This window comes from Chiloscyllium plagiosum, chromosome 3, assembly GCF_004010195.1.
Source record: "Chiloscyllium plagiosum isolate BGI_BamShark_2017 chromosome 3, ASM401019v2, whole genome shotgun sequence".
NCBI classification, from domain to species: Eukaryota; Metazoa; Chordata; class Chondrichthyes; order Orectolobiformes; family Hemiscylliidae; genus Chiloscyllium; species Chiloscyllium plagiosum.
Genome location: NC_057712.1, coordinates 27,643,762 through 27,668,676, shown reverse-complemented (window position 1 = coordinate 27,668,676; position 24,915 = coordinate 27,643,762). Strand labels below are relative to the sequence as shown.

General features: G+C 38.4%; 1 protein-coding gene across 7 annotated transcripts in view; it reads right to left on the bottom strand.

Annotated features, from left to right (window-relative positions):
* The window catches only part of dlgap2a (discs, large (Drosophila) homolog-associated protein 2a), a 729,001-nt gene that overhangs the window by 197,822 nt on the left and 506,264 nt on the right, over positions 1-24,915 (bottom strand). The window contains exon 1 of one of the 7 annotated variants that reach the window (XM_043679048.1): positions 12,454-12,476. The exons of the other annotated variants lie outside the window; for them this stretch is intronic. The gene's annotated coding sequence lies outside the window, so the exon portion shown is untranslated. Of the gene's footprint in view, positions 1-12,453; positions 12,477-24,915 lie in introns of those variants that run through there. 7 annotated transcript variants of the gene reach the window in all.

The window sequence follows — 24,915 nt, the reverse complement described above, 5'->3', positions numbered from 1 at the left end:
TCCATGCTCTAAGTTGTATCAAATATGATTTTACAAAAAAGTTGTCTTTCCTCACCTTGGGATTTCCCAAAGTGACTCACAGCCATGTTTAGCCACTGTTGTAACGTTGGGAGAGTGACAGCCAATTTAAACACAGCAAGGTCCCACAAGCAACAATCTTGTAATGACCAAGTGAAGAGCAACATTGAAGTTGATTATGAGGTAAGTGTTAGTTAGGATGCCAGGGAGAACTTGCTGACTTATATTTTCAAAACAATTTCATGGGATTTTTAAATCAAGCAGCACAGTGGCTCAGTGGTTAGCACTGCTTGCCTCACAGCGCCAGGGACCTGGGCTCGATTCCAATCTCGGGCGACTGTCTGTGTGGAGTTGGCATGCTCTCCCCATGTCTGCGTAGGTTTCCTCTGGGTGCTCCGTTTTCCTCCCATGGTCCAAAGATGTGCAGGTTAGGTGAACTGGCCATGCTAAATTGCCCAGTGTTCAGGGATGTGTAGTTTAGGGGCATTAGCCAAGGGAAATGTAGAGTAATAGGATAGGGGAATGGGTCTGGGTGGGATACTCTTCAGAGGGTTGGTGTGGACTTGTTGGACCAAATGGCCTATTTCCACTTTGTAGTGATTCTATAAATCTACATAAAAGGGCAGAAAGGCCTAGCTTAAACTCAAAGAAAGGGTGGAATTTTGTGCCCTCCCTACAATGGGTTTGGTGGTAGAGGGGATACTTAATCAGGGTCAGGGTGGTGGTGAAGGCCCTACTTTCACTCAGGGAGACATGCTATGCAGGGAGAATGACAAGCAAACATTGATGTATTACTAACAGAGATTTCACAAGGTACACAGTGCCTGATTGAGGGATCTTACATCAGTAGTTGAAGGGTCCTCTGATAACCAACCCCTGTTTTTACTGTCAGCATCCTCTCTCCCGTGCCATATAATCTTATGTTCCCAATCCAGGATACTCCTCCATTACCACTCATCTGGACCTGATGATCTGAATTTGTAAGTGAGTGTAGTACTGGTAATAGCCACCATATTCTGGTGGTGCTGCTGAGTAGAGTTCCCAAACCACAGGAAGGTCCAATGCTGGCCCATTATGGACATGAGTAGCACAGGTTTTGGTGAGCCTCCACGAAAAGATGGAATGTTGCTGGCTATTCAGTCAATGCCAATAAACCCAGCCACTATCATCTCCAGAGGTTTCTGCCACAAGTCTCTGACAGTGCAGCATTTCCTCAGTACTGCAGTAGTGCTAGTCTTATATTTTGTACTCTAGTCCCTAAAGTGAGATTTGGACATACAATCTCTTAACTCAGAAGCAAAACTGCTGCCAGTGACCCACGATTGAAAAGTTATTGATTCATACAGCACGGAAACAGACCCTTCAGTCCACCACTCCATGCTGAATATGATCCCAAATTAAACTAGTCCCAGCTGCCTGCTCCAGGCCTATATCCCTCCAATCTTTCAGATTCATATATCTATCTAAATGTTTTTTAAATGTTGTAATTGTACCTACATCCACCATTTCCTCACAAAGTTCATTCCAGACGTGTACCAACATCTGTGTGAAAGAATTTGCCTCTTATGTCTTTTTTAAATCTCTCTCCTCTCACCTTAAAAATGTGGCCCCCCCAATCTCCTATCTTAAGGAAAAGACAACTACCATTACCTCTCTGTATACCCCTCATTATTTTATAAACTTCTATCAAATCACCCCTCAACGCTCCTATGCTCCAGTGAAAAAATGTCTCAGCCTATCCCACCTTTCATTTTAACTCAAACCTTCCATGCCCAGCACCATCCTGGTAAATCTCTTATGAATCTTCTCCTTGCTATAACTGGGTGACCAGAACTGGACACAGTATTCCAGAAGTGGTCACACCAATATCCCATACAACCTGAATATGACTTCCCAACCCCTCCACTCAAAAAGATTGAGCAATGAAGGCAAGCGTGCCAAGTGGTCTTTTAACTACCCTGTCTATATGTGTCAAAAACTTCAAAGAATTATGTACTTGCACCTCTAGGTCCCTCTGTTCTACAACACTATCCAAAGCCCTACCATTAATTGTATAAACTCTCCTTTGTTTGTTGTACCAAAACACAATCTAGATTGAACTCCATCTGCCATTTTTCAGCCCAATGACCCATTCAATCAAGATTTCTTTGTAATCTTCACTGTCTGTAATGCCACTAATTTTGGTGTCATCCGCAAACTTATTAGCCATGCCTTCTATATTCTCATCCAAATAATTTATATAAGTGACAAATGAAAGAAGACCCAGAGTCAAACCATATGGAATACCACTGGTCACAGGCATCCAGTCCTGGCACTATAGTACAATCCCATCAAAGTTACCTTTCCTTTCTTATTTATGATTTCTACCAATATATTTTAACTGGACGATTTTTCAGAAATATCTTCCCTAGTTACAGCAGTAATGTATTCCTGCATCAAAAATGCCACAAACCCCCTCCTTTCTTGCTTCCTTTTCTATCCTTCCTTTAGCATCTAAAACCCGTGACATTGAGCTGCCAGTCTTGTTCATCTCTCAGTCAAGTTTCTGTAATAGCTACGACGTCCCAATCCTATGTACTTAAACATCATGCCCTGAGTTGATCAGTCTTACCTTTAAAAACCCTTGCATTGATATAAATGTAATTTAGTTCTTCAAAGTTACTACATACTCTGACTCTCTCATCTTTATTTTCTAATTTATGTGCTCTCCTCATATTCAGAACCTTCTCCATTAATCCTTCTGATTATGCTGCTACTTAGAATTCCTCCACTCCTCCTCCCTATCAGTACAAAGTTTTCCTTAATGGAAAGAGTAAATCTCCCTGCTAAGGTATTTGTCCCTTTCCAGTTTAGGTTAGACCCATCCTTTTTGAACAGGTCTTTTCTATCCCAGCAGACCTTCCATTTGTCCAAAACCCTGAATTCCTGAACAATACACAAGCTCTTCAGCCATTGGTTTATCTCCTATATCTTTTTGATCCTTCCCTCAATTGAGTTTGGTATTGAGAGTAAACCAGAAATTACTATCTAACACAATAGATCTGTTCATGTGTGATTTCACATTATAAGAAAATCATGCAAAACTTTGCTATTTAAACTAATGGGGCCAGAAATGTGTTATAGCCAATACACATAAGGAAAGTACATGTTCTACAAGTAACAGTCGAAATTCTTCAATCGCATTAAAGCCAATTCGTGTTGAAGAAACATGCATTATAGCAAAACCAACTATACTCTTAAATTTCTATTTTTAATCTTCTGCCTAACCTCTTAAATTCACACACTACTGCAAAAAATGTCATTCCTACCAATATGTACAATAATTAATCTCACTTTAACAATATGCTTGAAACATTTAGAGACATCCATAATCCTAGCACTAGCAAAGCAATAAACTATCCTAAATTTACACTCACTGCCACAGAATCTCATGTTTATGTCTATGTCCCTGACAGTAGAGCCCCCAATAATAAGACTTTTATTAAATCTTATCAAATTTTGCTTAACATAAGAATCATTCCAAATATCCAGTAAGTTACTGCTCCTTCCATTTTCCTCGGAGTGACTATCCTGTTTTACAGTTTCAAAAATTGAATATCCTTTTGATAGAGGAACAGCCACCAGAGACCTTTTTTTAACCTTTCCCAACAATTACCCATCTTTTTGATTGATCCTGCAGTATAATAACTTTTCAAAATCTACTAGCCATCTCACTCTGTATCTCGTATATCCCCTTAATAATACTCAGCCAAAAAAAAGGATGTTTCAATAACACCTTATATATAAAATAAGCTACCTTTCATTACCTACAGAAAATAATGTTAACATTGAAAAAAAAATTAAACATGTAAAACGTAAATAAAAATTAACCACGTAGCTGATTAACTGAATAAAAAAAACTCCACTTCAATAAGTTCCACAAAAAAAGAAGAAAATCTTCTCCAGAGCCGACCAGGGGTAGGACTCTCCAGATCGAAAACCTAATGCCTTATCTTAAAAAAAATTGTTTGTTTTTTTTCAAAAATAAAGCTGTTGCATCGTTCAAAAAACCTCCTAAAACACATATCGACTTTTTACACTTCTGAGTTTAGAATTTAAAAAAACCTTAGCTGTTCACTGCAGATCTTATAAAGCTTGATTAAAGAAAGTCTGTTTTTAAAAAAAAAAATTTTTTTTGTTTGGTTTTTTTGAATGCTAATGAATAAAAATCTTTTATTTGTAAATTATAATGACTGTAATAACCTCTTTAAAAAAACTACAATAAATCTTTAACTAAGCTTGCAATCCCAGCAGCAGCTGCAACTATCCATGTTGCTTCTCTTCCTTAATGGAACAGATTATTGGAAATAAGATTCAGAATTATGTAGACAACAATAATTTCATAAATTGTACTCTAATTTGTTTCAATCCTCAATATAGAACAATATTTGCATTTGTATAGCAACTTTAGCTTAATAAACATTTCAGCTCACCTTAAAAGCGTATTTATCAAACCAAATTGGGCGGCATGGTGACACAGTGGTTAGCACTGCTGCCTCACAGCGCCTGAGACCCGGGTTCAATTCCTGCCTCAGTGAACTGACTGTGTGGAGTTTGCACATTCTCCCCGTGTCTGCGTGGGTTTCCTCCGGGTACTCTGGTTTCCTCCCACAATCCAAAGATGTGCAGGTCTGGTGAATTGGCCATGCTTAATTGCCCGTAGTGTTAGGCAATGGGTAAATATAGGGGTACGGGTGGGTTACGCTTCGGCGGGTCGGTGTGGACTTATTGGACCGAAGGGCCTGTTTCCACACTGTAATGTAATGTAATCTAATCAAACTCATCACTAAACCACATATGGATAAGCTAATACGTGGTCAGAAAACTAGGTTTTAAGGACTATGTTTAAGGAGGAGAGGCAAGTAGAGGACTGGAAAGGTTTTGAAAAGGAATTGCAGAATTTAGGGCAAAATAGTTGATGACTTGGCCATCAATGGTGCCACAGTTTTGGATGAATACAGGATGCACAGAAGACCAGAATTAGAGGAGCATGCAGATCTCAGAGAATTGTCAGGAGGGAGATACAGAGGGGCATCATGGTGGCTAAGTGTTTAGCACTGCTGCCTCATCGTGCCAGGGGCTCGGGTTCGATTCCAGGCTGGGGAAATTATCAATGTGGAGTTTGCATGTTTTCCATGTGGCTGCATGGGTTACCGCTGAATGCTCCGGTTTCCTCCCACTGTCCAAAGATTTACCAGTTAGGTGGATTGGGCATGCTAATTTTCCCATAGTGTTCAGGGATGTGTAGGTTAGGTGCATTACACATGGGAAATGCAGGGTTACAGGGATAGAGTAGGGGGCGAGTCTGGATGTTATGCTCTTCAGACTTGTTGGGCCAAATGGGGGATTCTATTCCATAATAAAGATAGGAAGGGGTGAGAAAATACTTCAGAATAGGATGTGAATATTAAAATTAACAAAGTACTGAGTATGGAGCCAATGTGAATTAATGATCATTGGGTAAATGAACAGGACCTGGTATGTGAGCTGGGTGAGAGCAGCAGAGCTTTGGATGAGTTGAAGTATATGAATGATTAAAATAGGAACCGAGCCAAGACAGCATTGAAATAAGCAAGTCCAGATTGAACAAAGTTTTGGATAATGGTTTCAATTGAAGCAGAGATTTAGATGTGTGATTTTATAGATGTGTAAGAAAGACTTGGTGATGGAGTGCATGTGAGGGTTAGAAAATCATTTCATCATCAAATAAGATGTCAAGGTTGCAAAGAGCACTGTTCAGCCTTAGACATGGATCAGAGTGTGCCACAGGGTTGAAAGGCAAAGGCTTTAGTTTTATGAATATTTATTTGGAAGATCTATGTTTGCTCGTTCAGCAAGTTGGAACAAGTTGTGTGACATCTCAGGGATATTGTAAGGGCCAAAAGGGGTAGCGGTACGGTAGAGCTAGGTGCTATCAGCATAAATATGGAAACCTATGTTTTTAGATAATGTTACTGAGGGGACATCATACAGATGAGAAATAGAACAAAACAAGATAATTCCCACTCTGGCCGATTCCAAAGGTAATTGATCCAATGCAGGAAGGATTACAGGTGGATTTCTAATTTTAACAGGCAAATTGTGTCTCACCCAACTGGATGTCAGAAGAGCAATATTGGAGGAAGATAGTGGATTTGAGCTTGACGATGTCTGTAGTTAAGTTGGAAAGGTGAGAGTAGGGTCATAATCATCATTGATGGATTCTATCAAGAATTCCCAAAAGCATTTGACTGATTTCAAACAAAATTTGTGCATTAAACTCAAATCTGCAGAAATTCTGTATGAATCATCAAAATGGGAATAGGATGTGAATATTAAAATTAAGGAAAGAAAAAGCAACTGATGTGTAGTAGATGAGTCATTATCAAGGGGCTATGGTCAAGTGGTTAACTTTTCAATGGTGTCCTCAGAATTTAATTCAGAAATTCAAAATTATAAGATTTTCAGTAGACAAAACATAAAGAGCTATTGACATCGGCAATGAATTCAGAGGAGGTAAGTTAAAAATGCTAAAGTAAAATATTAACAGCTGCAGATTATGCTTAATAGAAACCAATGTAAAACAGTGTTCAATAAAGAAACAAATAATGAATAATGATTTGATGGTCTAGGACAAAGCAAAAGAAGAGTTTAAGCAGTTTAACAATCAGTTTAACAATCAACAATGGTGACCAACATAGTGAGAGCTTAGAAGACTTTGTGATCAGCCACCTATTGCTCTCCTTATACTGAAATTTGATCACAATATCATTTCTGGACACTGAGGCACAAGGGTGACATTAAGGCATTTAGCTACAGTACAGACGGGTCTCTGGTGCCAAAGATCTGAGCTGTCAGACCACGCTGTACAAATTTGGGCTTCCCAGGAAAGGGGATACCTGGGAGGTGACCTGATAAAGACTACATGAATGGAAAAGATAACTGAGGATGTTATTTTTAAATTAAATTGAGAATGTAGGACCAGCGGAAACAATTTCAAGTTTCTAGAATTGAAAAGGCATAAACCGTGTTCTCTTGCATAATTTCAAGATTTGGACTCTGACTTTGCTACTGGATATCCTGAGGTGTTTTTTGCAGAAGGTTAGTGGGCTGTTAGTGCCTCCACTCTGTACCTAGAAAGATGACATTTATGAAAATGGCAATTTCACATGAATGATCAATCCATTTGAGGTCTGATGCAAATGAAACAGAAATTCTGAAGAAATTCAGAACTTCTGAAGGATGACTTGAAACATTAATTCTGTTTTCTCTTCGCAGATGCTGCCAGACCTGTTGAGTTTCCCCAGCAATTTCTACTTTTTGTTTGTTACAGATCCCCAGTGTCCACAGCTTTTGTTAAAAAAATTGATTTCTGATAATGTCCTGCTATACCTAAGAAGACTATAAGATATTAGAGCAGAATCAAACCATTCAGCCCATCGAGGCTGCCCACCATTTAGTCATGATTGATATGTTTCTCAGCCTCATATGCCTGCCTTCTCTCCATAACTCTTGGCTCCCTTAATATTCAAGAATCTATCCAGCTTTGTATTAAAAACACTCAATGACTAGGCCTCCATAGCCTTCCATGGCTATAGTTCCATAGATTTACCACCCTCTGGCTGAAAAAGATTCCTTCTCATCTCAGTTCTAAAGGGTCATCCCATCATTCTGAGACTGTGCCATCTGGTCCCAGGATACAAGAAGATAGAAAAGACATACAAACTAAACACCCACATCAGAAGAGCAACATTTAGTTTCCATTAAATTTTCCTTTCTGGTTCTAATGAAAAAAAAGGTATAAATGTCGATGAGGAATTAATTTAATTTCAATTAATGAGGTGGCAAAATCTCATGGGTTGGTCACATAACTTTGCATCACTAATTTAGCTGCAAGTAAAAGAAAAGTGTGTAGGGAATTAGAAATTTGGTGTAAGTGCTCTCACAAAATTATTCTAAAAACATTGTGTCAATCCAAACAACATTTGATTGAGCACAACGTGCTGAAAACTTTAAAAGAAAAATATTATGTATTAAATATGTCTTTAATGCCAACTCATGTTAAGTTGTACAGGAAGATTTAAAGTACTAAGGACACTTTTGTAAAGCTTTGACAGTATTGATATGGCAATGTACTTACACTGTACTATTTTTAACCTGCAACACTAAATGATCACAGACATTTTATTCTCACCCTAAAGGCTGAAGGCAGTTGCTAATTAAGTTCAATTTAACTCTTATTCAGGAGAAAGAATGCCTGGGTTTGAGGTGATTCCCAAAAGGAAGTCCCCAAGCATTTCAAAGCATGACAGCTGAAGCATGGTGAGCAATAAATTCCAAAATTAAATACAGGGTCACCTTGTTCAAACTCCCTGGCAAATATCTAAATCATTGCTTAGGGCATGTGAACCAGACCAAACATTGCAAGCATTAGCAGAGCTTTTGTGAGAATATGCAGAATTTAACAAGCTTCAGCACTAGCTTGCCCTTCTTGCTTGAAACCTGTCATGTTTAAAGGGTGAGCAAATAAACCAAAAAAAACCACTCGTGATGGTTTTCCTAAATTTTAATGAACAATAGCATGATTTGTGTATAGCATTAAGTAATGTGAATGTGAGATGGGAACGGAATTTGGATTTTGTCAAGATGCCTTGCATAGTTGAATAGCCTTCTGTTATGCAATGTCAAATATGAAACAAAAAGATGCCTCAGGGTTGCCACCAAAAGATTGTCAGCATCTGTAGTATCAGAATAAAAGATCTGGTTTTCAGGTAAGGCAGTGAGAGATTAAAAATAAGGAATGGTTGAACTGCTAAGACCATTACAGTGATAATGGATAAAACAACACTCTAGATTGCTCTGTCCTGTCACTTGCAAATGGAAAGACTAACTGTACAACAGCAATCTCAGTTGAAAAATGGAAAATGTTAGGAAACTAATTCAAAACAATCCTAACTTCATTCATACTTATTTGAAGAAAACTCAACACCTATAGACTACAAAAAGAACAAACCATTTTACTTTTATGTTGTGGTTTTAACTTGTTTACAGAAAATATTAGGCATTGATTAACTACCTTCCAGGTAAGACTCATGGGAAGTGTTATCGTCACATGAAACCTTCCAAATACTTCTATCTGAAGGTCAAACCTGATTATAACTGATAAGGCAGATGTTGCAAGTAATTAGACTGAAACAATCATTCTAACAAATTACACATGGAAATCAGTTTTTACGATAATTCATCTGGGCGGAATGCATCCTTCACTGTTGCATCCAATCACATCCATCTAATGTAACTGTAACATTTATAACCAAAATAATTTAGCCATTTATCATAAAATTCTCTTTGCACAGTATGAGGTGCTAAGACACTACAGGATCATCAGGTTTACTAAGCTTCAACACATTTGGCCTTGATCAAACAGATTTTCACAAACCTGCTATTTATTTGACAGTTCCAGAAAATGCAAGTGTTTTCTCACAATTTCTCTCGTCTTCTCTATCTCAAGGGCTGTAAAAATGTCAAAATAATTCTATGCATTCATTTCACCTTTACATTCTCAAAAATCAATTCACTTCTCTCATGCTTAGACCATTATTGACCATAAGATGTATAAACAGAAATAGTTAAAAATCACGCAACACCAAGTTATAGTCCAACACGTTTATTTGGAAGTTCAAGCTTTTGGAACATTTCTCCGAACACCAGCACCTCCACATCATAAACAGAAACAGGCCATTCAGCCAATGCAGTCTACTCTGCCTTCCAATAATTCATGGTGGATCTGATTATCCTCAACTCCAATTTCCTGCCTTTTTTTCCAATAAATCGTGATTTCCTTAGTGATTAAAAATCCATCTATCTCAGCCTTTGATAGGCTTAACAATCTAGCCTCAACAGCTCTCTGTGGTAAAGTATCCCACAAATTGATGATCCTTGGAGTGAAGAAATTCCTTTTCATCTCTGTCTTAAATGGGTGACTTGCTACTCTGAGATTATGCCTTCCGGTCCTCGATGCTCTCTCTGTCAAGGGAAAACAATCATTCAGCATTTAAGAATCTTATATATTTCAATAAGATTGCCTTACATTCTTCTAAACTCAAATGAGTATCGGCCCAATCCACTTAACCTGTCCTCATAAGAAAATCCATCCACACTCAGAATCAACCTAGTGAATCTTCTCTGGACTTCCTCCAATCTCAATATATCTTTCCTTAGATAATGGGAACAGAATTGTTCACAGTATTATTCATACTGACTGATAGGTATATTTCCTGGTCTCAAGACCAGCGAAGGTTTGTTGTGGGATGTGGTTAAAGTTGTTCTATATCTGAACAAACCTGGAGGAATCTTCTGTCATTTGCTTAACACCTTCACCATTTTGCAAAGCAGAGTTTGGAAACTTCGCCAAATGAAGAGTTTTTAAAAGGCAGCCATTTCCATTTCAGGAACCCTTGAGAGTGTTGCTGTAGTGATTAGAAAAAGGTCCAGATGGATTTCATTGACTATGAAATGCTTGATTGGGTTTGTTAACCAGGTCCAATCAGGGAGCCCTGGCTGACAGATATAAACAGGAGATTCAGAGAGTCTCCTCATTCAAGGGACTGACTCTGAGCTGGCTGATCAGAATCCATGTACTGGGCACATGTGAATAAAGGGTGACTTGCTGATGGGATACTGAGCCTTTGCGCAGATATTTCAGTTGCATTGATAGCTTTTGGGGGGGCAAAGAATAGACTTGGCAGTCAAATACTATTTTGTAGAAAACTGGTTGGAAATCAGTGGTCAGAGATTCCTCATCAAAAGAAATGGATTGACATGTGCAAGTTTGTTGGTATAGTTGCCCAGGCATCCATATTGGAATAATTGTTATTTATCAGCCTCATGAGTAAAATGGATGAGAATACAAATTGTACAACTCAAACTTATAAATGAGACAAAACCAGGCATGGAAGTTCAGAACTGAGATCAAATAGGTTAGTTATGGGCGCTCTGATAAATTAGGGAAATAGATATTTGACTCTGGGAAACTTCAGGCATGGGATAAAAGATACACATTCTATCAAGCAGGGAAGGTATATGGGAATCATTGATCCCAATTTTAATGTCTAAGCTGACAGACACCAGATTTCTGTGGGTGTGTAGGGTGGGCTGTTATATTAGTCTGTCATTCATTCCCCTGATCCAACTGACTTTTTTCCCTGTGTTCTAACCTTGTGAGGGAAGAAGCAGGATTATTCTTTCAAAGTGCACACTAATTATTTCATTAGGACTGATCTGCAACTTTAGTTGAGGGCCTGAGTGGAAAAAGCTGCCATGGCAGCCACCAGTAAAACTTACCAAGGTGATCAATGTTGACCAGAAGATCCACGGATGTGGAGTTGCCGAGGTTGGACTGGGGGGGGACAAGGTTAAAAGTCACGTGACACCAGGTTATAGTCCAATAGGTTTATTTGAAATTGCAAGCTTTTGGAGCACTACTCCTTTGTCAGATGAAATCATAGAAGAGGCACAGAGAATATGATCTAAAGTTGAACTTTAGTTTCCGTTATGGGTCAGAAAGGGCATATGTGCTTCTTTATACTGCATATCCAAGGTCAATTTATCTTGACTCTGACAATCTGTAAATCATTTCTATGTTGGAGAAATACCCTGCTGCTGCTTGTCTTTTTATACAACTGACTGACTACCCATGGTAACGTTCTGAAAGTGGGAAACTCCCTTTTGTTCTGAAATTGTTTTTCTACAGTGTCAAATTATTTTTTTCATTGTCGTTACATTAGGGTATCTTTGCAATGATTCTCATTGCTGATTACCATGTTGTATAGTGTGAAACCATTCATTGCTGGCTTGTGGGTGCGGCACAGTGCTGCCACAGATCATACTTTCCAGACATTTCTGATCAATCTGTTCAGATTATGGTCAAGGGGTAGGAACACTACCAGTGTGCTACAAGAGCCCTCTTCTAGACATGCAAAGCCACCCTTCAACTGAACCAATGAGGCAACAATGTCCAAGAAGGACAGCCCCAGCTTTGGTTGACGGAATTGTTTGGAATTTTGAGACAAACTGCAGGTATTCCTCGAACAACCTATTCAGAGATATTATGAGACACTTCTGGAACAGGTTGGACTTGAACTCAGACCTCCTGTGCACTACCACCAAGCACAAGAGCCAGTCATGCTTCTAGCTACTTTAATCAGTGTGTTCCAAGATTACACATCAGCTAGGGCTTGAACCCAGGTCCCTTACTCAAAGGCATAACTTTATCATATTTTCTATGCTGTGTTTAGGTCCCTGTTTAATTAACAGTCATAGAGAATAAACCACTTAATTCTTAACAACAAATGTAGTTCATTGCATATTAGCAATAGGTAAAAGTTACATTTTGTTTGGCATAATTGTAAAGATTACCACGAGTCAGAGTTGACAGGTTTGTTTCCATTAGACTGCTTTTTTTTTCATCTGTAACCTGTAAGAATTCATCAGATTAGGTGGAACCTCATGCAATCATCAACATTAACCCTTTTAGAACTGATAAATTATTGAATACCAGCAAGGCATTGGAACATTTTTAGGAAAGGAAGGGTAGGACATCAATTAATGCCTCTAGTAGGGTTTTTTCTGGGTCGTGGTGGTAATGGGTGAGGGGTAGGGGGAGGCTGTTGTATTTCAGTGTAATAAAGAAAGTCTCACGTGTACATTTTTATTAAATCATAGTTCTGTCAATCGTTTTTAATGCTGTAATTAGAAAGTGACCTTTGTTTTAGCAGAGCAACATATATCAAACATTTGTGAGACATTAAAACAAGAATCACTGTGGAATCTGTAAAAGATCCCACTCCACAATTCAAAATGCAGATTGGAAGTTCTAACAGATTTGGGAGGTCATGTTGTGGCTGTGTGGGACATTGGTTCGGCCACTTTTGGAGTATTGCATGCAGTTCTGGTTTCCTTCCTATCGGAAGGATGTTGTAAGACTTGAGAGGGTTCAGAGAAGATTTGCAAGGATGTTGCCAGGGTTGGAGGTTTTGAGCTATAGGGAGAGGTTAAATAGGCTAGGGCTGTTTTTCCTGGAGGGTCGGAGGTTGACTTAAGGGGCAACATTTTCACGCAGAGGATGGTACGTTTATGGAATGAGCTGCCAGATGAAGTGGTGGAGGCTGGTACAATGCAACATTTAAAAGGCATCTGGATGGGTATATGAATAGGAAGGGTTTGGAAGGACATGGGCTGGGTGTTGGCAGGTGGGATTATATTGGGTTGGGATATCTGGTTGGCATGAACGAGTTGGACCGAAGGGTCTGTTTCCGTGCTGTACATCTCTGTGATTTGTTCCTTGATGTACATTAATTCAAAAAATAGCTAGTCATCCTAATTTGTGAGTCCTTGCTGTGCACAATTGGCTGCTATATTTCACTACATTATAGCAGTGACTCCATTTCAAAAGGCCTCATTGTTTGTGAAATGCTTTGGGATGTTCTGAGGTCATGAGAAGTGTTGAATAATGAAAGCTTTTTTATGTTTCTTTATAGCTCCATCTGTTATTTGAACAGAGACAGACAGAACAATGTCATACGGACATATTGAGTGTTTCTCCACAATTACTGCCAACTGATTTTAAAAACAAAAAATGTTTGAAATGCACAGCAGGTTGATGAGGATCCAAAGGAAGAGAGGACAGGTTAATGTTTGGGTGTAATCCATCAGTGGAACATGTTCAAATTTTTTGTTTCAATGGCTGACTCACTCTTACCTCTTCTAAAGCTACTTTTAAAAAAAGTTACTCAACACCCTCTCATTCCAGTCAATATTCTGCCTTCCCCAGATTGTCAAGGAGTGCAGATAAATACAATAATAAATTGTTTTACCCTGTTAAATAATAATATGCTGAGATTAGTGTGGGTGTTTCATTGAGACATACAAATCAGGAGCAGCAATAGGCCATTCAGCCCATCAAGTTCACTGTCCTGTTTTATAAGATCTGAGCTGACCTGATTGTGGCCTCAACTCCAATTTCCAATTGCTTGTACCTTTCACAAAAATGCAAATTATAAAAGGTTTGCATTCACATTGATTTCACATCGGCTACATTGGCTAGAACAATTACTAGAACAGATTATTGGGTTGTTATCTCAAAACTGTTTGTCGTACTTTATTATAAGATTGGAAACTTGGCAGACAAATTCCAGTATTGACTTGAAAAGTACTATTCGATTTTAAAGTGCTTTTGGATATCTCAAGATTGGGAATGTCATCATATAAATGCAAATCTTTTATGTAAACGATCTACTGTATCATTGCTCAGGCAGAATTGGATCCAGTTAATACAATTTTGTTTTCTCTCTCTCTGCCTCTCTTTCTCTGTTAGTCTTCCTTTGTCTCTTTTCATTTCCTGATATTTCTTTCCTCTTTCTTTTGAATAGATGAAGAACCCGTGTGTCATGATGTAATGGAAATAATGGTTAATCATTTTGAAGGTTACATTCCAGGAAGAGCTGAAGGAAAAATGTGATCCTTAAGAATGTTTTCCCATTTCTTCCTAACCGTTCTTATTTTCTTCCAACCTGCCCTCACAGTATGTCTTCTACTTCTATGCCTTCCCCTTCCCATCTTACTTCACTCGTGACGGGCCCCACCAATCAGATACAATCTTGCATCATCAAAGATTGTTACTTTGCTCTCAAAGTCCCCTTTATTTAAATTAAAGAAAATCCAATTTTGTCACCCTCATCCTTTGTAGTTGAGGCTTGAATTGCTTGACTTCTGAGGGACAAAAGAAAGAACGTGAACCCATTCAATCAGATTTTTTAAATTTATTTATGGTATGTGTGTGTCGCAGGCTGGGCCAACATTTATTGACCATCCCATGAGAAGATGGCAGCAAAACTGAAGAAACAGCAATATATTTCCAAGTTCAAGAGTGGCTTGAAGGGAACTTCATTTCAAAATTTAGCTAATTTTCCCTGAAAATGTAAATAATAACATTTAAGACTGAAAGATCTCTTGCTGGTTCTAATTTTTTTTTCATCAAATAGTCTGTATTTCTTTATTTTTCCACCTCTTATTCACATTCTGATTTCAGTCTGTCTACTTCTCTCCAATTTTGTTTAGTTGTAAACAATAACCAAAAACTTCTGCCAGGTTACCAACCCCTTCTCTGTATACAGTAATCCTAAATTCCAGTGACATCACTGAAAGAAGTTACACTGCAAAGATGACTTCTTCCACCAAAAATTCGACAAATCCTGCCTTTCTTCCAACCATAACAATTAATGTACAAATGCTGAATTAGTGTCCAACACCAGTAGTCTATTTGGCAATCCATTACAGAGCAGCACTTTAAAGTTAGAAAAATATGTGCTGGGACTTTGAAACCTTTAAAGAAAATTAATAATTCTTAGCAATCAGACTCCCAGTCCTTATTCTTCAGTCTTCAGTCTCAGATTTCATCTTTGGTTATACAACATTGGCAGACAATTCTATTTAGAACTTCTCCAACTTAACTGATCCTGTTCCAACACTTTACATTTTATTTTCAGTAACAGTGTCTTATAAAGGCTTGAGGATTGCATTAGTTCCATCCTGGAATGCCAATGTTGTTATGAGGCAAGGGAGAGGGGGGTTTCAGAGGTACATGTTTATATTGCCTATACTTTCTAAATCATAAGAGTTTGTGGGAAGCAGATTGGGAGAAGGATGATTAGATATGAGGATGCAGCCATCTTCTTTCATTTCATCCTTGTTGCTAGGCATGGCCTTGGCAATGGCTGATCCAAAGATGGGGGAGCCCTATCTTCTCTGTTGAGATATAGCTGTGTCTCTCCTATGCCACCTCTTGTAATGTGCCAGCTTATCTTGAATGAGAAAGGAAAGCATGTCAGTAGTACAATATGGTTTTCATAGTTGCATATTGGTAGTGTGCACATTAGCCTGGAGCTCTGGTTACTAGTCTAGTGACATTATCACCATTTTGAGTCTTGCAACAGTAAGTGTGTGAGTGTGGGTTCAAGTAATGAATGAGTCTTATTTGATCAAGATTGTCAGTAGGTGAGCAATGGGAATGTGGTTGAACAGTGGCTAAGATGGATGGTGCAACTTTTGGGATTTGGCATTTGAAGATACATTCACTGACCCTAATCAAAATCATGAAGCTTTTTGTGATACTGTGACCAGCTCCTCAGGCATCGATTTCAGGTATTCCCCTCCATGCCTATTTGGTTCCAAAGCCTTTTGAATGTCTTTCTGGAGAATGTCCTGTCCCTATGTGAATAGAGCACACCTTCTTCCCTGTACATTCTTAATTAAGGATCAAATAGAATGTAGTAGATCTAGAAGCCCATTCTCTTCCATGTTAAGTCCCATCATTGCATGTTTCAACACACCAGCACAAGTTCCACATTGACTTCCAGCATCTAATGCATTCTCTCTTTCTCAAATTTTGGCACATATTTGACCCTCCCACTCCCATTCACATGTGAAACTACTCAACAGCATGGTTACAGTGAACTGCAATGCTGTAATCATGTTAATTAGCATGTGTTATAAAGTTACATGTTGACTGAACCAAATACAATGCATGCAGGTTAATCGTGCATCAGGAATCCATGCCTGTCTTTGAATATTAGCCTCCTGAAATTCACATTTATTTCAAGAGGGAGAAGGGGACTGTCACCAAACAAGGTTTTAAAGTTAGTAAGCTATCTTCAAATGGACAATTGTAAATTGGACTAAACTTTAATGGGTAACCTATGATCAAATAATGGAAAATATTCATAGAAGGTATTGGTACTATAAAGTGGCTGTGCATAATCTTAAAGCAAAAGTTTCATTTGTGCATTTAGACAATGGTACGGAATAGAAGCGGCACAAGACAATAGCAAATTAAAAGAAACAAATTTAGAGAAATGCAAGGAAAAAAAGAAATCAACTAGACTGGAGAGAGAAATAAAAAACAGTGGCACAGAGAAAATATTAAGAGTAGTTAAAATTTACAAGAAATGTTAAAGCTAACACGAGGTTTTTCTAAACATAATAAGAAATGGATACTGGCAGGGCAATGTGGGTCTGTTAAAGACAGGGTGATAAGCATATAACTGCCCTTGTGGTAGTTTCCCTATGTCTGAGCCAGGAAGCCTGGCTTAAAAATCTCACCTGCTGAATAGGTTGATTAGAAGGTCTCTATAATGGAGTAGAATGAAATATCAGACTTACTAAATACAATCTGGGAATCTCTCATTATAGAAGAGGAAATTAAAAGAAAAATCACCAAAAGTAAAAGGTAACCTTAAAATTAGTCAAATGGAACAACTTAGTGCATTCATTCTAAGCAAAGTAAATGGTAATGCAGAAAATAATGGGATTATCCATAATTTTGCAAAGCTCTCAAATGCTTTTGAAAATTTGCACTGGGAAATTGTAAATCTTAATTCATTATTTGGGAAGGGATTAATAAAGAAACTAGGAAACTACAGCCTGTCACTTCAAAATTAGTTGTGAGGAAGTTACAGGGATTAGTCATTGGGAAAAGATTGATTGTTCACTTGAACAAATGTGAGCCGGTCAAAACAAAAGTCTGCATAGATTTCTGAAGGGTACATTATGATTGATTAATTTGGTTGAATTCTTTGAAGCCTGAAAAATGAAAACTTATGAAGAAGCTCATTTAAAATAAAAGAATCCAGCATCTATATACTGCGTGAGCTTAAATAATTTTGCCAAGGGTTGGAAATGTGTGTCCCTTGGTCACTAATGTGAGTGAACCAGAGAAAAAGGCTTTAACATAAAGATTGCACTGCACAATAAGGGATTGCAATAGATCAGTATGTCAGGATTGATGGCTGAGGATCACTAGGATCCTAGCAAGAAATGGACTCTCCCAGGAGATAAACTCAAAATAATGGGTGACTTACAAATCCATTGGTTAGAGCTGATGATACATTGGCATTTATAAAGTGAGTTAATTAACCAATTTGTTGCAAGGTGTTAAAATAAAGCTCAAAAGAGTGTAATCATAGATACCAGAAAGCAAAAATGCTGTTAACTGATAAATGAGGTTGGTCTGACTGGTCTTGCATCCTTCAACATGAAGCTCCAGTAACAGACCAGTCAGACCACTAAGTCTCAGTAAAAAAAAAGTTAACACTGGTAAATGAAGCGTACTGGTAATAACACCATGAAAATGGTGGACCGGTAATAAACTAGTCAGATAAGTACGTTAAATACAACATCTGCTACTGAGACTGAAAATATTGATCAGTATGCAGACCAGTGTTCAAAGATCTCCATTGGTCATGCTGTAGAGGTTTGTAGATGCAGGGGAGTTAACTCTTTTTACACATTTTGGGTTGAGTGCACCTTAGACACGTACCACCCTAAAAATGTGAGGAATACTGGGGATTACTGCAATTTTCAGGACAGCAGTAGATGGAAGTGTTGCCAAAATGCCAAATCCCAGCACAGATCCTTAAATGCAGTTTAGTGCATTACCTCTTCTGTGGACCCTTTATAATTTCCCATGACGTCTGAGCAGTGTGTTAGAATAGACACATCACTAGGAGCGTGATAATATTTGCACAATATTTGTGGGTAATTCCCCACACAGTTTCAAAGTCACTAACTTGAAGTCAACATTGACAGATCTGCTTATTTTCAATTATGAGCTGTACTATTGACCCATTTATATTTTGTCATGTTTGAGTCAGGAATCTGTGGGTCCATATTATAAATCTTTTAGAAATAGAGTGTTCAGTTCAGGCACAGCAAGAATAATCTACCAGCTCTCAGATATTAATTCTGTAATCTTACCAAGCAGAAGGTTGACCATTTTGCTCACATTTTAGCAACGAAGTTAAAAGAAGAAAACATTTTTGTCAACATTACAAAGAGGGAAATACAGGTTTTATGCATATATACTTTGAGAAATAAAAAACCTGGTATTTGGCAATGATAAATGTAAAATACAAGTATAGAAAACCGCACTCACTTCATAATTCAGTCACTGATCTAAATCACACTCATGATTATCACATATATCCTTTTATCTGATCTCAAGGGAGACTGAAAAATTGGCAAAACTATTTACATTATAGGCAATACACGCACTTCAGTTAAAGACATATCCATTAAACCGTTTTAGAAAAAAAATCTGGATAGATACTTGATTTGAGTTCTATTAATAGTTTAGCTGATTGAGCAGTAAGGTCACAAGTGCCACCTGATTTCACCTGGGTAATGGTAGAGTACAAATGAGCAACTCAATTTTGGATAGGATAACAAGCATGAATTTCTGTTCTTGTCCAACACTCATATTGGAAAATGGACAGGGATTATTTAACAGACTGACAGAAGTAATATTGACCACAACTCTCAGTCAACTAGCTTGCTGGCACTCTTCAGCCGGTCTCATAGTTAATTGGAGAAGAGATAGAAAGGAGATTGGCAGCTACGGAACAGCACTTCCACATCAGAAACAAGGAGAAAGGGGAAGGAAGGATAATTGTGTATAAGCTGGAGGAGAATTATCTGACAAGAGCTTTTTTTTTAATTTTAGAAAACTTCTCTAAATGTTTGGCTATTTTAAACCTTAATCCTACTCCTCCACATATCAATTATGCTATTAATGTCACAGAAAATCATTTTCCTAGTGAAAGATTATTTGGTATATGTAAGATAAAGGATTTAAAATGATAAGGACACAGTCTAGTAAATATTTGGGAGGGCAAACTGCTTTTGGTAAATAAGGAAAGTATTCTATGGATACCAAAAGTCAGGAGGTTTATTCCCCGTTTGCCAGTACATTACATTGTCAAGCTGTTACTTGGAACAGTTTTATTTCATAAACTCAACACAAGAAACTGCAATATCTGTTGCCCAAAGCTGCCACTGTAATATTGATTTTCAATGTTAAACATGTTATGCTTCCCTGTCAGTATATCATTTGTCAGCAATTAAACAAGCTGGTCAACTAGCCCCCAGAGACTGTCCACAAGGCTTTCTGAATTAATATTTCATTTACAATTATATTTCTGAGTAACATTAAAAATATGAACTTAAACCGAATTAATAGAAAGCAATATTGTGTGTGTAACAATAAGCTGAGCAGATTTAAAAATGAGCTCTTTTTTATGCATTTAATAAAGGGTTTACTTAAAGGCTATGTCAGTTTTTGAAAGCACAAGCATCAGATTGTTTTTTCAGAACTGAGATTTGTGAGCTGCATTTGGATTTTCTAACCCAAGCACATGCAATGTGAATTCCAGAATAAATGAACACTGTTCAGTTACTGGTCTGATGAAATATTGGGGGTGCCACAGTGGCTCAGTAGTTACCACTGCTGCCTCACAGCACCAGGGACCTGGGTTCAATCCCTGCCTCGGGTGACTGTCTGTGTGGGTTTCCTCTCGGTGTTCCGGTTTCCTCCCATGGTCCAAAGATGTGCAGGTTAGGTGAATTGGCCATGCTAAATTGTCCATGGTGGAAAGTGCATGAGTCAGGTGTAAATGTAGGGAGGTGGGTCTGGATGGGTTACTCCTTGGAAGGTCGGTGTGGACTTGATGGGCCAAATGGCTTTTTCCATTCTCTAGGGAATCTGATCTAATCATTTCAGTGTTCATCTTCAAAAGCTTTTCAAATTAATTTCAAGACAAAACTAAAATTTTTGTGGAAATTTTGTGGAGTATTAATTTTAAACAGTTAGATTGTGTGTATCAAAAAAGACAGACTCTCTTACTCCTCGATTGCTGCCTGTGCCTTTTCCAGCGCCACACTTGATCAATACTGACTCTCCAGCATCTGCAGTCCTCACTGTCTTCTTGACTGTTAATTATATCATCTTCAGGTCAATGTTTTATTTTATACATATTTTCTTTGGTAGTTATGGAATGATTCTGGAGATTGGTATCATTTGGAATTGATTCTGGGATGTAGCAGACCTGGGATTGATGGAGTTGAGAAACAGAGGCAAGGAGACTCTCATCTTGCTCTAAGAGATATTTTTTTACCCATTGAGATCAGGTTTGTTTTTCAAAATAAAATTAAATTTTGAACTAAACAGCCTCTAATTTTTACATCTTCTTATCATCTGTGTGGTGACAGTTAGAAAATATAAACATTCTAATTACTAAGAGCTGTCAGTGCTTTTCCTTATTTAGTTGCTCTTTCAGATTAAAAGTCAACATGTATTTTAAGTACTTATAACTGTTTGAATCAAGCTTCTTCCTGCTTACAGACTCTTTGAGTCTGCCAATGAGCCAAACTTCAAATTAAGTCTATATATTTCCAGTTTCAATTCCAGTTTCCTCAGCAATGCAAGATCAGAGGTCCCTTTGCCTCCCTGTATCCTTGGATAAAATAGGCTATGGTGGGGTTTTGGATGAGCTGATGTTTATGATGGGTGGAAGATAAAGGGCTGGCTAAGATGGCATTGAAATAGTCAATTTACAAATCTAACATTGGCTAGAGTTGTGTAATTCAATTTCAAGGAGCAGCAAAAGCTCAACATTCTTAAAACAAATTGATTTAATAGCTATAAATCAGTGACCCTGGTGTTTATCCTGACATTACAAACACATCCCTCAACAGCTAAATATAACTCACCATAGCACAAAGCATCCAAAACAAAATCATTTAAAATTGCACAATTAATAATGCTGGAGCATTTCATCTGCTGTTAATTGATTTCCCTGACTGACAAAGCACAATCTTCAGTACCAGGCCTTTGAAAAAAATAAGGCTGACAACAAAAGCAGGAGAAATAAAAGCTTAAAACTGATAGCCCTCATTACAAATTTTAAATTAATGATCAATAATATGTCTAACCTACTTTTACCTTGTAAATCGCAAAAGATCAAGTCTACAACTCATCAGTCCAATCAAATGAATGAGTGCAGTTCGGGACTTCATTTGATCAGAGGCCAGATACTGAAAATAGCACCAGATTTGAAGTGAGGTGGCTTCACAAAGTAAGAAGGATGAAACAGATTCTCACAGCACCCCAGTGGACTACGGCTCTTTCTCCATTTTCCATTTTACAATACCTCACCTACAGGCAATTACCCACAGACATTCAGATCATTGGCAGAACAAATGGGAAACAGTTCAACAGAAGCCACTTTCAATCCAAAAAGGAAAGCAGTCCAAACTCAATCATACAGCTTTGGTTTAGAGTTGAAACTGATGTGTGTGCTCACTCAGACACTGCGTTTCAGGTTATTGTTCATGAAACATCCAGAAAAAAAAAAGTTCTCTTCCAAGTAGCTCTCAGTAAGACACTGTTAATTAAAATAAATGGTCTGATCCTGGAAAATGTGAACCAGCTTTCTGTATCTTTGGAACCTTCACCTAATACAGGGAGCACAGATGATGAAATTGATCATTGGGGAGGTGGTAATTTAGTGGTAAAGTCACAAGACGAGTAATTTGGAACGCCATGCTAAATTTCTTCGGGCATGGGTTTGAATCCCACCATGGCAGACGTCTTGCAATAAATTTCTGGAACTGAAAGAAAAGCTAGTCTAATAGTGACTGTGTAAATTTTCTCAATTTTTCATAAAACCAAATTTGGTTCAATCATTGCTTTTTAAGATGGTAATCTGCTGTCCTTACCAGGTCTCATTCATATGTGAGCTGAAAATGTGTTGCTGGAAAAGCGCAGCAGGTCAGGCAGCATCCAGGGAACAGGAAAATCGACGTTTCGGGCATAAGCCCTTCTTCAGGAATGAGGAAAGTTTGTCCAGCAGGCTAAGATAAAAGGTAGGGAGGAGGGACTTGGGGGAGGGGCGTCGGAAATGTGATAGGTGGAGAGAGATCAAGGTGAGGGTGATAGGTCAGACTGGGGTGGGGGCGGAGAGGTCAGGAAGAAGATTCACCCGTTGACACTGGATTTATTTGGTTCTAAAAAATTAGATGGACCAAGTCTATGGAGCAAAATGTTGAATCCGTTTTGGTGGAGACCAGTAAGGGGGAGAAGTCACTGGTGGGAATAGTTTGTAGGCCACCCAGTAATATTTCTACAGTGGCACAGGCGATCAACCAAGAAATATCGTGATGCATGTAAGAATGGAAAGATAATAATTGTGGGGGACTCATTTACTCATTTAAAAATATAGTAATAAGACATCTGGGTGTAAAGGGTTCCATCAGGCAGAGGCAGCATCGATTCAGAAAGGGAAAGTCACATTTAAGAAACTACTGGAGTTCTTTGAGGATGTACCAAGCGCGGTGTTTGGAGGGGAACAGGTGAATGTTGTATACTTGGATTTCCAGAAGGCAGTCCATATAGTGCCATATAAAAGACTCCTCTAATTAGATAAGAATGCGTGGAGTTGTGGGGAATGTACTAGCATGGATAAGGGACTGGTTAACCAATCAAAAGTAGAGAGTTTGGATAAATGGGTGTTTCTCTGGTTGGAGATCAGTGGTGAGCGGAGTGCTGCAGGAATCTGCGTTGGGCTATATAAAACAAAAATTTGGAAGAGGAGACTAATTGCAACGTATCCAAGTTTGCTGATAACACTAAATTGAGTGGAACGACAAACTGTGCAGAGGATGTGGTGGGTCTGCACAGAGGTTTAGATCAGTTAAGTGAGTTTGCAAGGGTTTGGCAGATGGGAGTAATATGTTGGTAAATGTCAGGTTATCCACTTTGGAAGTAAAAATAGTAGGTCAGAGTATTACTTAGATGATGAAAGATTGCAGCATGTTGTTGTGCACTGGGACTTAGTGATTCATATATGAACACTCCTAAAAGTAGATTTGCGTTTGCAACAGGTAATCAGGAAGGCCAACGGAATATTGGTTTTCATTGCACGAGGAATTGAATTTAAAAGCAGAGAGGTTCTATTGCAATTGGACAAGGTGTTAGCGAGGCAGCATCTGGAGTATTGGGCACAGTTCTGATCTCCTTACTTGAGGAAGGATATACTGGCTTTGGAGGCGGTGCAGAGGAGGTTCACCAGGTTGACTTCTGACATGAAGGGGTTACCCTATGAGGAGAGGTTGAGCCACTTGGGACTGTACTTGCTAGAATTTGGAAGAATGAGAGGGGATCTTAGAGAAACATTAAAATTATGAAAGGGATAGAGAAGATAGAGGCGGGCAGGTCATTTCAGCTGGTGGTTGAAACTAGGACTAGAGGACATGGCCTCAACATTAGGGGGAGTAGATTTAGGACAGGATGAGGAGGAACTGCTTTTCCCAGAGAGTACTGAATCTATGGAATTCTCTGCCCAAGGACGCAGTAACAGCAGCTTCATTAAATATATTCAAGACACAGTTGGGTGAGTTTTTGCATGGTAGGGAAATTAAGGGTTATGGGGATAATGCAGGTAGGAGGAGCTGAGACGATTGATAGATCAGCCAAGATCTTAATGAATGTCAGAGCAGGCTCAATGGGCCGAAAGGCCTACTCCTGCTTCTATTATTATGATGAGTCCAAGCGTATGTTCTTTGTTGGACTGGACGTGTATTGGTGTAGGAAATTCTTCTGCATGAAATTAAGGAATGCTTGCCCCCCTCTGCCCTTTACAATTCAAGTATCCTGGTTTATATTTCGGTAATTAAAGTTCCCCATTGTTATTTCTCTATATTACGGACATTCTTCTAATTTCCCTGCAGATTTGTTCTTCTGCATTCTTCCCACTTGCTGGGAGCCTATAGACTATACTGAGTGATGTAATTGCTCCTTACCTCGAGCCACATTGATTTAGTTCTTGAATTGAGTCATACAGCATAGAAACAGACCCAATGGTCCAACCAGTCCATGTTGACCATAATCGCAAACTAAACCTGCGCTTGACTCATATCCCTCCAAACATTTCTTATTCATGTACTTATCTAATTGTCTTTTAAACTTTGTAACAATACCCATATCCACCA